This window comes from Vicugna pacos, chromosome 9, assembly GCF_048564905.1.
Source record: "Vicugna pacos chromosome 9, VicPac4, whole genome shotgun sequence".
Classification (NCBI taxonomy): domain Eukaryota; kingdom Metazoa; phylum Chordata; class Mammalia; order Artiodactyla; family Camelidae; genus Vicugna; species Vicugna pacos.
The window spans coordinates 22,833,292-22,846,408 of record NC_132995.1 but is presented as its reverse complement, the minus strand read 5'-3'; the positions used below and the strand labels follow the sequence as shown (position 1 = coordinate 22,846,408).

At 49.5% G+C, this 13,117-nt stretch overlaps 1 long non-coding RNA gene across 1 annotated transcript; it reads right to left on the bottom strand.

Annotated features, from left to right (window-relative positions):
* Window positions 1–295: 295 nt before the first annotated feature.
* On the bottom strand, window positions 296–7,643 carry LOC140698402 (uncharacterized). Its single transcript, XR_012076186.1, has 8 exons — window positions 7,504–7,643; window positions 7,079–7,199; window positions 6,615–6,813; window positions 4,906–5,022; window positions 4,313–4,487; window positions 4,113–4,194; window positions 791–877; window positions 296–456 (listed from the first exon to the last, which is right to left on the bottom strand). It is a non-coding gene; the product is annotated as an uncharacterized lncRNA (long non-coding RNA).
* Between the last annotated feature and the right edge of the window lie 5,474 nt (window positions 7,644–13,117).

Here is a 13,117-nt window from a genome sequence, read left to right as displayed (position 1 = left end):
GGCTGAAAGAGGTGGGGGCTGGGTTTGGGTGCACAGTTAATTCAATTGCCACTGGACCCCACACTTCCCATTGCCTGAAGGCACCCTAATCCTCACTGGGACCCCTGTGGTCCCCTGACAGCCCAGCACCCTGATCAAAGGGACCCTGCGGGAGTGGGAACCCCTCTTGAGTGTGGAGAGTTCCCTGCCCCGAGATGCCATGCATCAGCAAGCTCCCGCTCACCCCAGGTTAACATCAGCCCAGCTGTACAGTCTCCCAACCCGCTTCCCTCCCTGCCAGGCACCCCCAACCTTTCCACCGAGTGTACTGCAGGAATTCAGGCACAGGGATGCCCAAATCAACACGAGCCCACCGGCTATAGAAACAGCAGACTCCCAGCCCCACCTGGGTTGCGAGGGGACAGAAGGTGTCCTCAACTTTCATGTGTCTAAAACAATCTTCTTCAGCTGGAGGTTCTAGAGAAAAATAAAAGGTCCAAAACATAGTTCGGTGAGGAATTCCTCCAAGGACCTGACTCCAGTGTCTACAACCATGTGTACCTACCCCCGGAATTGGGGTGAAGGTGGATTATTGATCAGCACAACCCCTGGTGACCCAGCTCCTTGGCTTGGCTGCCCAGAGGGGGCTGGGGGAATGGGTAAGGCCAGGGCACTCAGGAAAAGCACAGAGGACCTGACCTCTCCCTTCTGCACTCGTAAACCCTTCCCCAAATCTCAAGGCATTGGACAGAGATCCGCCACAATAATGAGATGCTCCCATCTCTTCACTCACTCCTGTCGGTTCACTTACATGCTGAGCATCCACTGGGTCCCAGGACAAGACACATAGAATGGCTGATGGGACAGGCTTGGTCCTTCCCCCTGGAACCTGTTCAATCTGATCAAAGAATGATCACTCATAAAGAGTTTCTCAAAATTATACAGAGACCAAAGACCAACTGCAGAGTGAACCAAATTTAAAAATATATATGAAGATCCCCCAGTCTCCCCGCCTAAGGTTAACAGCATAAAGCAAAAAATTCTTGCCTTTAATCACCAGGGAAGTTGTCACCCCCTCTCAGGTGGAAAGGAGAGTTATTCTTTGAGCACGTCACAGAAGTGCTCCATCGGATTGGACCAGGGCATCTACATTCATTCAGCAAATGTGTATAAGCTCCTACTACATACGGGAATCTCCTAACTAGACCGTTCCCAAGGCTCTCGGGCTTTATCAGTCAACAAAATAGACATGACTCCCCATCACTGGGGGCTCAGAGTTTTAGCAGAGGAAACAGGCAGCATGTTGGGGTAGCAAGAGTTTGGATAAATTTTTAAAAAAGAGTGATATGAGCAAACTCGGGTGATGGCGGTGGGGTGGGAGGCAGGCAGGAGAGAATAAGGCAATCCTGGCAGATCTCACGGAGTAATGAACTTGAAGCAGAATAGATCCGGAGGAAGAAGGAAGAGCCGGAGCCAGAGGCCCCCAGAGTGAGGGGGAGAGTGTGGGCAGAGAGGCAGAGCACGCCGGGTCCTGAGGCCTTTGTGACGACTTTGGCTCCTAATGACATGGTGACACGTTTAGTGAGTTTTGAGGGGAGGGGTGATGTAGTCCAACTTATGCTTTTGTGTTTGTGTTTTTTGGGGGGAAGTAATTTATTTATTTTAATGAATGTGCTGGTGATTGAACCCAGGATCTCAAGCATGCTAAGCATGCGCCCTACCACTGAGCAACACCCACCACCCCCAATGTATGTTTTTACAGGCTCCCTCTGACTCTGTGTGGATGAGAGATTGTAGGAAAGCAAAGATGGAAACAGAAGGCTATTGGTATCCAGGAAAGGCTGAAGGTGGCTCTTAGGAGGGCGGGGAGTAGAGAGCAGGTATTTAATTAAGACAGAATATCCAGAATTTTCTAACAAGCTGGATTTGCTGTCTGTGAGTGTAAAAGAAAGAGAGAGAAAGGACATGGTTCCAACATCTGGGCCTGGACAATGGGAGGGATGTCCTCTCTGGATGGGAAAGGGGATGGGAAAAGGTGGGGCTGAGCAGGTGGAAAGGGGCTGGTATCAGCTCAGTTCTTCAATGTCATGGTTAAGGGGTGTGTTACATATTGCCACAGAAGTGCCTAATAGGTAGAGGAATCTGTTTTCTTTTTCTTTTTAACATTTAAAAAATATAATTAAACATATTAATTGTATTACGTGAATGATTTGGGAATTTTGTTTCATGCCAATTTATATGTTATATATAGCCAAATGGAGCATATATCAAAAAGGGGAGAAATGAGGGCTTTCACATAAACTGACTGTCCGTAACGTAGGTAAAATTTCAATAAAACCAGTCTTCAGGGCAAAAACCTCATCTCGGTGTTACATAAAAATAAATGAAAAACGACTATGTTGATGTACCATTATTTCATGTTACATAATAGCCCCAAACTAACAGTGTTTAACTATGAGGCTTGTAGAAATACTATTCGCTTTATTCACATAAATACAGAAGTGCAGAAATGTTCTAAGGTAGAATTAGCATCTTAGTGGAAATAATACATATTTGAGCATTTTACATGATATATATGTACTGATTCAAAATTTGGAAAAGTAATTTCATAGTAGAACATATGTATGAATGTGAAAGCAAGATGAATGAAAGGAAAAGAATGTGATGTGAGTCTCAGGGATAAAGGCTCAGATGGAAAGGGGAAATCAGGGAATTTTGGAGAAATCGAGAAATTGATGGCATGCCAATTTCCAAGGCTGGGTTGCTTCCACCAAAGGAATAGCAGAGAGAGAGAGGAGAGGCCCAGGAACCCACCCTGGGGAACACCCACAGTATATGTTTGGAAAAAACAGGAGACATTGGCAAAGGACCAGCCAGCAGGCCAAAAGCAGAAACAGACAGAGAGATGGGCTGGAGGTTGAGTGAAGCAGGAACACGGGGTAGGAGGGATGGAAGAGCTGGGTCAAATGCTGCCGAGGGGCCAAGCATGATGAGGAGTCAAAATTGACCACTATATTTAGCAACATGGGGTCACTGATGGCCTTGACAGGGCAGTTTCCATAGAGCGAGGGATCAGGCGAAAAGCCAGAATGGGTGTAAAAGGGGATGGCTGAAGAGAAGATGCAGACAGTGAGTTTAAACAACTCCTTAAAGATTTGCTGCAAAGACACAGGGTGGCAATTGGTGGGGGTGAATTAGGGTCAAGGAGTGCTGTTGGTTTAAGAGGATGGACGTTTATATACTGATGGTGCCAACTAGCAGGAGAACAAAATAGATGAGGCAGTGAAAGAGAGGATGGTTTTGGGAGTGACAACCCAGAGAAGATGGGAGGGATGGGGCCTCGGGGACTTTTGGAGGAACTGGCTTTCGATGCCACTTTTAATAAGTGGTGGGGCACCGAGAGTGAGGTCACAGACATCAGAAGGTGAGCGGATGTGCTGGGAGTTGCTTGTGAAATTTCTCTTCTGTTGGCTTGTTTGCTTGTTCAAAGTAGAAAACTAACCTTACCAGCTGAGGAACAAGGAGGAAGAAAGAGTTACTGGAGGCATGAGCAGAAGATAAGAAAGAGCCTTCCAGGGAGAATGGGACAGTAAAAAGGGCAGGGGGAGGCGGGGGAGTGCGCTCCCAGAAAGTTACATTTTCTCTTTGACGTCCCCAAATGTGTGACGTGTTATTACCCTTCCTGCTGTCTACAAAATAAAAATTAATTATGGTTCAGAGGAAATGCTATTTCATTCTAAGAGGCTGCCTGTTTCTCAGGAATGGTCATCTTAAACTGCAAATATTACAAACAATGTTGAAAAGATGAACCTGTGTACCTAAAATCCCCTATTTTCTATTAATCTGTTTACTACTTAGTTCCCCTATCAATAACACATAACAAATACTGCCATGATGGAGGTACATCGATGCTTAAAAGGAAATGAGATCTGTATCCTTTTGCTAAATTCCATGGCTTCCTTAATATGCAGTTCCACTTGGAATTTAGGAATGTCTGGTATAAGAAGTGAGAAACAGTTTGAGAAAATCCCGACTCAGAATTATACATCACAACCACATCTCACAAGTATATACAGCCGTAAAAAAGTTTAAAAGCAAAACTCCGTTAACTACTCTTAAAGACCTTTGCAAACCTGGGCCTGCCAAGATGTTTCCAAACTGGAAAGGAACTCCAATCTCTTGCCTGGTACCGGACCAGAGGCTGGCCAGCCTTTTCTGTAAAAGCGAGAGAGTAAATATTTTCAGTTTTGCAGATCATTTTGTTGTAACCATGCAGGTAGGCAATAAGAAAGCTAAGAGCACTGGGAGATAGGAAACAAACGGGCATGCCCACACTCTCCCTTCCACTCAGGGCAGCTTCTCTGTGGTGGGGAGCTTTGCCACAATCACTTGCTTCTTTTTTCCATTGGTTTCTTTGTTTCCACCTTACTGCTCGAGCTCAGAACTTCAGGTGGGCCTGGTCCTTCAGCATCCATGCAGAGAAGGCTGAGCGGGGTTGGGAACCCCACCTGATGGAGAAGAGAGATTACTGGGAGGGACATTGTGGAGGCCACCATGACACGAGACAATCACACTTTCCGGGGTGAAAGGGAATGAAGACAAGGGAAGGACACAGTAGTGGGACCCCTAGGTCGCCTGCCAGGCTTGTTCTCCCTCCACGGCAACCATGGGGGCCTGGGGGGTGTTGGGCTTCAGCTACGGTGATTAGGATGAAGGGACTCAATATAAAGGACCCTCCAACTCCTCACTAGGTTCCAAACGCAGCCCCTCTAATTCCACCCTCTGAGTTTCTGGAACTCTGCTGGAAGAATACATGAGCAGGCCAGAACCAGAGCCCAAGCCAAACATGACAGGGGCTCGTGGGGCTGTAACCCCATGCTCAGTGGTCGGGGACTCCTTGCAAATCTGCAGAAATCCCTGTTCCACCTCATTCCTGGGAGAAACCCCAGATCTCCTCCTGCTCTGTCTGTTCTTCTCTTGAGGCTATTGTCCTGGAGGGATGCTGAGTCCTTGAACCTGGTCCTCCAAACGTACATAAGCAGCCTGTTCAATAAAACAAATTATGCACTTTTTCACATTTGCCAGTTTTTTGATTCCAGAAAGGCTGTGGGACTCATTCTCACAGTCTCCTGTGCCCCCACCACATGGTGGCCCTCTGCTCATGTAAACACGATTTCCCACAACTGCGCCCTGCCTCCCAGCTTGTCAGAGGGGAGTGTCCCACAAAGACACAGGTGTTTGTGAGGATCCTGTCCCCCAGCAGAAAGCCTGCTCCTGGAGCCACGGACAGGGATCTGGCCTCCTAAGCCGCTCAGCTCTAATTCAAAGCCTAAAGTGGAGGCCCCGAACATTGCTGAATGACTTTCTGAATCACCTGGACTGGAGGGGACTGATTTTCTTTCCAGGAATGGAGGTAGCGCAGCCTCCATTTTCAGGGCTGACCTTGACGATGGATCTAGTTCCCCCGACTGCACCGCAGGAAGGAGTGGCCCTTCCATCCCACAGGTTGGAGACCCAACCCAAGGGAGTACTGAAGCAGTGCATTGCTGCCAGGTCCAGCATCCCTGCAGAGTGGCCTCTGCCCTTGAATGACCCCCTTCCCAGGGCCTTTCTTGCCCGGACACCACCACACCCCAGGCTGTGCCAGAGCTCTGGGGCTCTGCGTGTCCAGGGCACACAGGTGGCACCTGAGCCAGGTGTCCCCTGGGCCTCAAGGGAGAGAGGTCTGCTTCTGCATCAGGGGAAGGTGACCCCACAAGGCTGGCAGGTCACTCTCAATATGGACCTCCAGGAGCCCTGGGAGCAGTTTCCCTGCAGGTGTTAAGAGCCATCATCAGGAGGGCAGGCCCCTCTTTGTGCAGACCATCCAGCAGTGCTGGGCCCACGTGCTGACCTCAGAAATCTACATGCCCCCAGGATACCCCAGGCAACCTCACAACTTCGTCACTTGGTGACCTGGGTACCACGAGCTCCTTGGCCATCCCATGAGGGTGGTCCTTGCAGGCATGGTCTCCAGGTTCTCCCGTTGAGAAATCCCCCTGGGTTTCTGTGGTCACAGAGCAGACACCAGAAGATTCTAGTCCTGCAGTGACCCCCACAGCAGTCAGCTCCCCTGTGCATGTCCAGGGACAAATGACAGCAATTTATTGCCAGGTACCGTGATGAACAAGGGGGTGGGATTCCATACTAAGTTCAGGATCCTGGTAACTCACTCTGCACCCCAAAAAGCTTCCATGAGAAATGTGTGTATTGGGATGTCTGTGCCCCTAGAAGAGCTGTTCCTGAGGGTTCCTGGGACCCTCCAGCCCCTCTCAAGGTTCTCAGATCCTGGGTCTAAATTTCTATCTGCCTCTTTTGGTGTACGGCCACCTGTGTCTCGTGGTCATGGGTCACTTTATTGCATGACTTGGCATGTTCTTAGTGCTCGTCCTCCACCCCTGCACTAGACTCCCAAGATGTTCCCACTGACCCTTGGCTCCCTGGGTGGCTCAGGGGGCCCTAAGTCTGCACCCTTCACTCTCCTCCTCTACCCCCACCTCTGGGGCCACCCCTAGGTGGACTTGGAGGTGTTTGTAAATGAGTCTTACACAAGGACATGTCTGGACAAAGCAGGACCCCACCCCCGGAAAACTCACCTGCTCCCTTCTCAGAAGAGGACCCCACAGCCCCACATTGCCTCCCAGGGGTCTACTCAGGACACAGTCCCCCAGTTCTGGGCAAGGTGTCTCCCTGGAATCCTTGCTTCCAGGAAGAGTCTCTCTGTCCTTCTTCAGAGTTTAGAGGTGTTCCCATGTCCCTGACCACCAAGATGCCCAGCACAGTCCCTTCAGTGACCTGGAGAGACAAGTAACTTATGTGGCCACAGGTCTCACAGGACACACCTGCTGGGACCCCAGGCTAAAGGGCTGTCCTTCTGCCTTCTCAGGTGTGGCTCCCGTGGTAACTTTTTGCAGGGGGCCCAAACGGGGAGTGTGGCCCAAAGCAGTTCATGGGGCTCTCTGGGCAGGGAAGACTTGGGCCAGGTGGCCTTGCCTGGTTTCCCTGCTGGGCCACTCTGAAAACCCCCGCTCCTCTGGCTGTGGCTGGAGGCCCCTCAAACCTCAGGGCGGGGCTCTTTCTCTCAGCCTCCACTGACTCCAAAGCCACGCTGGTGCTGGCGAGGGGAAAGAGCTTTCTTGCCTTCTTTTGGCCAAGTTGCCACAGGTGGATGCTGCGGGGAGCTGGAGAGAGAGGTAGCACTTGCTCAGATGTGAGTGGTTAAGCAATTTGACACCCTGTCAACTAGCCTTAAACATTGGAATGAGGTCTTTCCCGGTAAAGCTGGAAGTTACTTTCAGTAACTTGTCTAAAGATTTCTTTTTTTTTTCCACTTAAAGACTCATAAAACCTCTCCCAGGTCATTCCTGGTATGGATCATTATCCAGGGATCAATCAGGAAATGCAGGAGGAGAGGGGTGGGGGTGGGGGAGAGGGGAGGTTAGATCAGAGCCCACGGAGACGAGATGCCCCTCCCAGGAGCCTCACACTGGGCAGTGGCTTCTGGCATCCAGCTCTCCTGTTCTCAGGCCCATTCCATCTGCGGGGTTTTCCAAAAACATAATGGTGGAAGGGCCATGGAGGACACCTAGAACTTCCAGAATAGACAGGGGGAGCAGAGTTACCATGCTGGCCCTGGGTTTGGAGACAGACCTGCAGTGGAGACCACAGGCTTCTGAGAAGCCAGTTTCGAAATAAAGGCAGTATGCCCTGGAATACCCGGCTCGAGAGAGTGCTTCATCATAGACATGTAATTTACATAGTTCTCACCACTAAATTCTGTGTTCCCAACACGCTACATGAATGACGGCTTCAACACACATTCATTTCTGAGATGTGAAAAAGTGTAGAGCCGCTCTTTCATCCTGCATAATGGGCATGGCTACACTTAAGAACACTTACCAAGATTTCTCAGCAAGAGCCAATTTCGAAATAAAGGCAGTTTGTGCAGGAAAACCCTGTTGGAGTGAGGGCTTCCCCATACACATGTAAGTTATAGAGTTCCCCTCACCATGAAACGCTGTTCCCAACATGCTACATGCATGAAGGCTTCGACACACATTCAGTTCTAAGCTGTTAGCATGTGGAGAGCCGCTCTTTCATTCAGCACAAAAGACATGGTTACACCCAGGAAGATTTACCCAGATTTCTCAGCTGCTTCCTTCAGCCAGATTCAAAATAAAGGCAGTTTGTGCTGGGAAAGCCTGTTGGAGCGTGTTCAGAGCTGTTTCGGGCTCTGTCCCAGCTGGAGGGTGCAAAGCCCAACCTCCAGAAAGAGGGACCAGGACCCCACCCGCCAGGTGGTGTTGCCTTTGTAGGGGAACAGTGATCTTTGGGTAAGATATATTGCGGCTCTCTCTAAAAACTGCTTTGACTTAAGTTTGCATCCTAGTCACCAGTTCCAGGACAACAGAAAAGGCATACCCTACATCCCTTTGCACTCAACTCTTCCCAAAAGAGCAAATATTTGTCCATGAAAATACCAGCTGCTCTTCTAAGGCCCACTAAATACCCAGCAGTGTGGGCGGTGCACTCTTGATCAGGGACAGGTGGAGAGGGAACAGCGGTCCTCCAGCAGGCTTGGCCTGGTGTGGCAGCTGCGCTGTGGGTGCGTGGTGGGGAGGGAATGCAGGGAATCCTGTTTGAGGGGCCTCTGTGCACGCCTGCATTATAGTCTGAGGTTTCATACAAAGGCTCCAGGCATCCTAACTGGTCAGATACAGCCCCCACCCTTGGGCTGGAACCACCAGGAGATAAGTACCTGTAACAGGGACGGTGCCTGGTGTGGGGAGAGGTCATGGGACACTCCGGGGGCAGGGGCGGTGGTGCTGGGGAAGGCAGGGGATGCAGTGAAGGGTGGAGGGAGCAGGGTCCTTTGCTTGGGGGTGTGAGTTCTTTGGGAGACCACAGGGAATGGCACACATCATCCCCACCCTATACCCCAAATTCCTAGCCCCGCCAACACAGGGGCTGCTCTGCACCCTCTCAACGTGGCTCTCCTGTAAGACCGCACCCAACCAGGCATCTGGCACCCTGCCCTACCTCCCCTCTTGGGACAGATCCCGTCTTCTTGGAAACTGCCTAGCAGCGCGTATTCAAGGCCGGCAGCCGGCCTGGCGGATCTGCACTTCAGGTGCCCTACCTGGCCAGCCGTGCCTGCCTGGGCTCAGTCCTCTATCTTGCCCACCGGTAGCCTGGGTCCACTTCCGGTGCAAGCGGAGGCCGCGGAGCCCAGGCTGAGCCCCGCACACAGACAGGTGAGGGTGCCCCCGCCCCGCTGCCCCGCCGCCCCGCCCACTGTTGGCAGCATTGCCCCAGCCTCCGGCCGGTGCCACCTGCAGTGAGGACCTCCGCGTGGCCCCGCCCGCCCCGGCCCCACCCAGCTGCCCCATAAGCCTCCCGCCACCCCCGTCCTGGCCGCGCCCTTGCTCCCATTGGCTCCGAAAGTTCTGCTCTCGCACGTCTAGCCTCGGGAGGACGCAGACGCAAGCGCTAGGGGAGGGCCCCGCGGCGTTGCCATGGATAAAGACGCCGCGCTCCTCGCGGGCTGGCGTGCGCTTCTGGGGCAGGCAGCGGGCTCCGGAAGTGTGCAGCTGCCCGGGACCATGGCGGTGTTTGCTGCTGGGGATGGCGGCTTGCTTGGCCGGGCCACTAGTTCTGGCCGCATCAGTCGGCGGCCGACATCCTTTCTGGGGCGGCGTCTCACAGACGGTAAACGTACGGCAGCGCCGTTGGCGGGGCCAGTGTACATGGACCGGGGTGGGATCCGGGTTGGTGTGGCGGCCGGGGAGGGCTGTGGTGCCGGGGAGCGGGTTGGGGCGGGGGGGACAGGGCTAGGGCACAGCCTCCGGCTTTCCTCCCCCTCGGGCTCTGGGGCTTGGACCGCGAGTCCGGGTAGCCCTGCGTGGCCGCGGCCTCCCAGAACCCCTGGGAAGGGCAGGTGGAGGACCCGTCTTTTATGAAGCGGGGCCTTACCCGCGTTTTGAAGAGCCCCAGAATCAGATGTTGGAATAGGGTGGTTTATCAGCCTTGTATATCAGCAGGGAAATTTCAGTTCCATCCAGATGTTGGCTCCTTCGCTAAAACTCAGGAATAAGACAAGGGTCAGTGTCAATTAGCAGTTATCTAGGGCTTGACTCAAAATAGACTGTGCGGGGTGTAGAGATGGTAGATGGGCCCTCCATTTCAAGGTTGGTAGTCTTCTGGGATTAGAGGCCTCAGTTGAGGATTACATCCTCATCTGCAGTAATGGAGGTTGTGGGAAACATTAACACAGAGAAGGGAGGGGTGTTGCTGCGGTAACTCATTAAAGAAGCCAGGACACTTGCCTGGCTCTTGTGTAGGAGAGTCTAGCCTAGGGTAGGGCAGCAGTTATCAAAGTGAGTCCGAGGCCCCTGAGATGCAAGACTATTTTCGTAGGAACGCCGGGAAGTCACCTGCCTTTTGCACACTCTTGCACTCCCGAGTTTCCTGTGGGGTTTTCCAGGGAAAACCTAGTCTGTGATATCACAAAACAGGTAATGTAGAGGCAGAAAGAATTAAGCTCTCACCAGTCCAAAAGAGATTCTCAGAAATTAAAATCACTGCTATTCCTCTCATTAATGATTTTTGTTTAGAAAAATATACTTATTTTTTGCTTAAGAGTATTAATGGTATCATGTAGTAGGTTGTTATTATTTTTAAGTGAACTCATAAGCATTTTTTAAAGTTCTTATTTAACTTCTAACACAGGAACTATTGATAGATTTAACCCACATAAACAGCAGCCTTTTGAAGTCCTCAGTATTTAAGAGTGTACAGGGGTCTTTAGGCCAAGAAGTTTGAGATTCCCTGGAGAACGGGTGCTCAGGTACTAGTCAGGTGCTTAGCGTTGATAGACAGATGCCAAGATGTCTTCTGCATGTGCTCCCGGACTCGAAATAATTGGCCACACAGAGATCGGTGGGCAGTGCCTCCACTATACAAACCAGAAGCTGCTGAACGTGTCTTGAGTCTAGGCCATGTGCTGTGCAGATTCCCATTGTATCTGTTCTATCTAAGCCGGGATTCCTGTGCAGAGACCTGGCTCTGAAGACCCGCTCTCCTTTGCTCCCTGCCAGGTACCTTCTGTGTTATGTCAACCCTCCGGAGGGCTTCAGCCTCCGTAGGGGCGTCTGTATCCACATCGCCTTCCTCCTGAAGACCCTGCTGAAAATGGAAGAGTCGGTGCTGGTGATACCCCCTTGGGGCCGCCTCTACCATTAGCAGAGCCTGGACATCCACCAGGTCCGGATTCCCTGGTCTGACTTTTTTGATCTCTCAAGTCTCAACAGAAACATCCCTGACAATGAGTACGAACAGTTCATTGCAGGTGAGATGGTGATCGTTTAACTGGGGCCAGACGGTTTTTGTTCTGGTTCCGATGTGAACATCGAGCCGTCTTGCTTCGGGTTTGTCAGTCTGCTTAGGGGCCGTGCTCATGTTTCCTGCACTGCAGGTGAATTTGGTCTTTCCACAGTTTTTCTCAGGAAATATATCTGAAGTGTATGAGCTCTGTGTTCCCTCCCCTCTGAAAACCCTGGCCTTCTGGTGAGATGGAGTGGTGACAAGGAGGCCACTGCCACAGAGGCCTTGTCCCAGCAGGACTCGCTCCCTGGGCAGTAAGGGCCATTCTTACCTGAAGGAAAACACGATGTATGTGTACCATGGGCCACGTGCTGGAGAAGGTATGTAACCTCTCATTCAGTATAATTTGGTCCTGCTCAAGCTTCCCATTTTACTTTTTGTAGGAGGTAAGATTTGAAGATTTTCTTTGAATACAGCTATTTAGAGCTTATCTTTTTTTTTTAATTGAAATGTGGTTGATTTACAATGTTTAGTTAGTTTCAGATATACAGCATAGTGATTCAGTTGTACATATACATAGTCTATTCTTTTTCAGGTTCTTTTCCATTATAGGTTGCAAGATACTGAACATTTTCCCCTGTGTTCTACAGTGAATCCTTGCTGTTTGTCTGTTTTACATATAGTAGTTTGTAATTGTTAATCCAAAACTCCTAAGTTTGTTTCCTAAGTCTGTGAGTCTGTTTTTGTTTTGTAAATAAGTTTATTTGTATCTTTTTTAAAAATTCCACATATAAGTGGTATCATATGTTACTTGTCTTTCTCTGTCTGAGTTATTTCACTTTAGTGTGATAATCTCCAAGTCCATCCATGTTGCTGTAAATGGCATTATTTCCTTCTTTGTTACAACTGTGTAATATTCTTTTATATCTAAATACTACAACTTTATCCAGTCATTTGTCAGTGGGCGTTTAGGTTGCTTCTATGTCTTGGTCATTGAAAACAATGCTGCTGTGAACATTGGGGTGCAGGTATATTTTGAAATTAAGGTTCCCTCTGGATATATGCCCAGGAGTGGGATTGCTGGATCAAATGATGTCTTTTTTTAGTCTTTTGAGGTATCTCCATATTGTTTTCCACATTGGCTTCACCAAACTACATTCCCAGCAATAATGTAGGAGGGTTCCCTTTTCTCCAAGCCTCTCCAGCATCTATGGTGAGTGGATGTTTGAATGGTGGCCATTCTGAGTAGTGTGAGATGATAACTTATTGTAGTTTTGATTTGCATTTCTAAGATAATTAGCGATATTGTGCCTTTTTTTCATATGCCTATTGGCCATTTGTATATCTTCATTGGAGAATTGCTTGTTTAGTTGTTCTGCCCATTTTTGGATTGGGTTGTTTATTTTTTTTCTTATTAAGTTGTATGAACTATTTTTGTAGTCTACAAGTTAAGCCATGTTCAGTCTCATCTTTTGCAAATATTTTCTCACATTCCATAGGTTGTCTTTTCATTTTGCTTATGGTTTCTATTGCTTTGAAATAGCTGATAGGTGTAACTAGGTCCCATTTGTTTATTTTGGCTTTTATTTTCTGTTGCTTGGGTGGATTGCCCTAGGAAAACACTGCTGAGATATATGTCAAATAATGTTTTGCCTATGTTTTCTTCTGAGAGTTTTTTAGCGTCTTGTCTAATGTTTAAGTCTTTAAGCCATTTAGAGTTTATTTCTTTTTTGGGTTTTTTTTTTCAACTCTATTATATGCTTTCGATTTGTGGTTA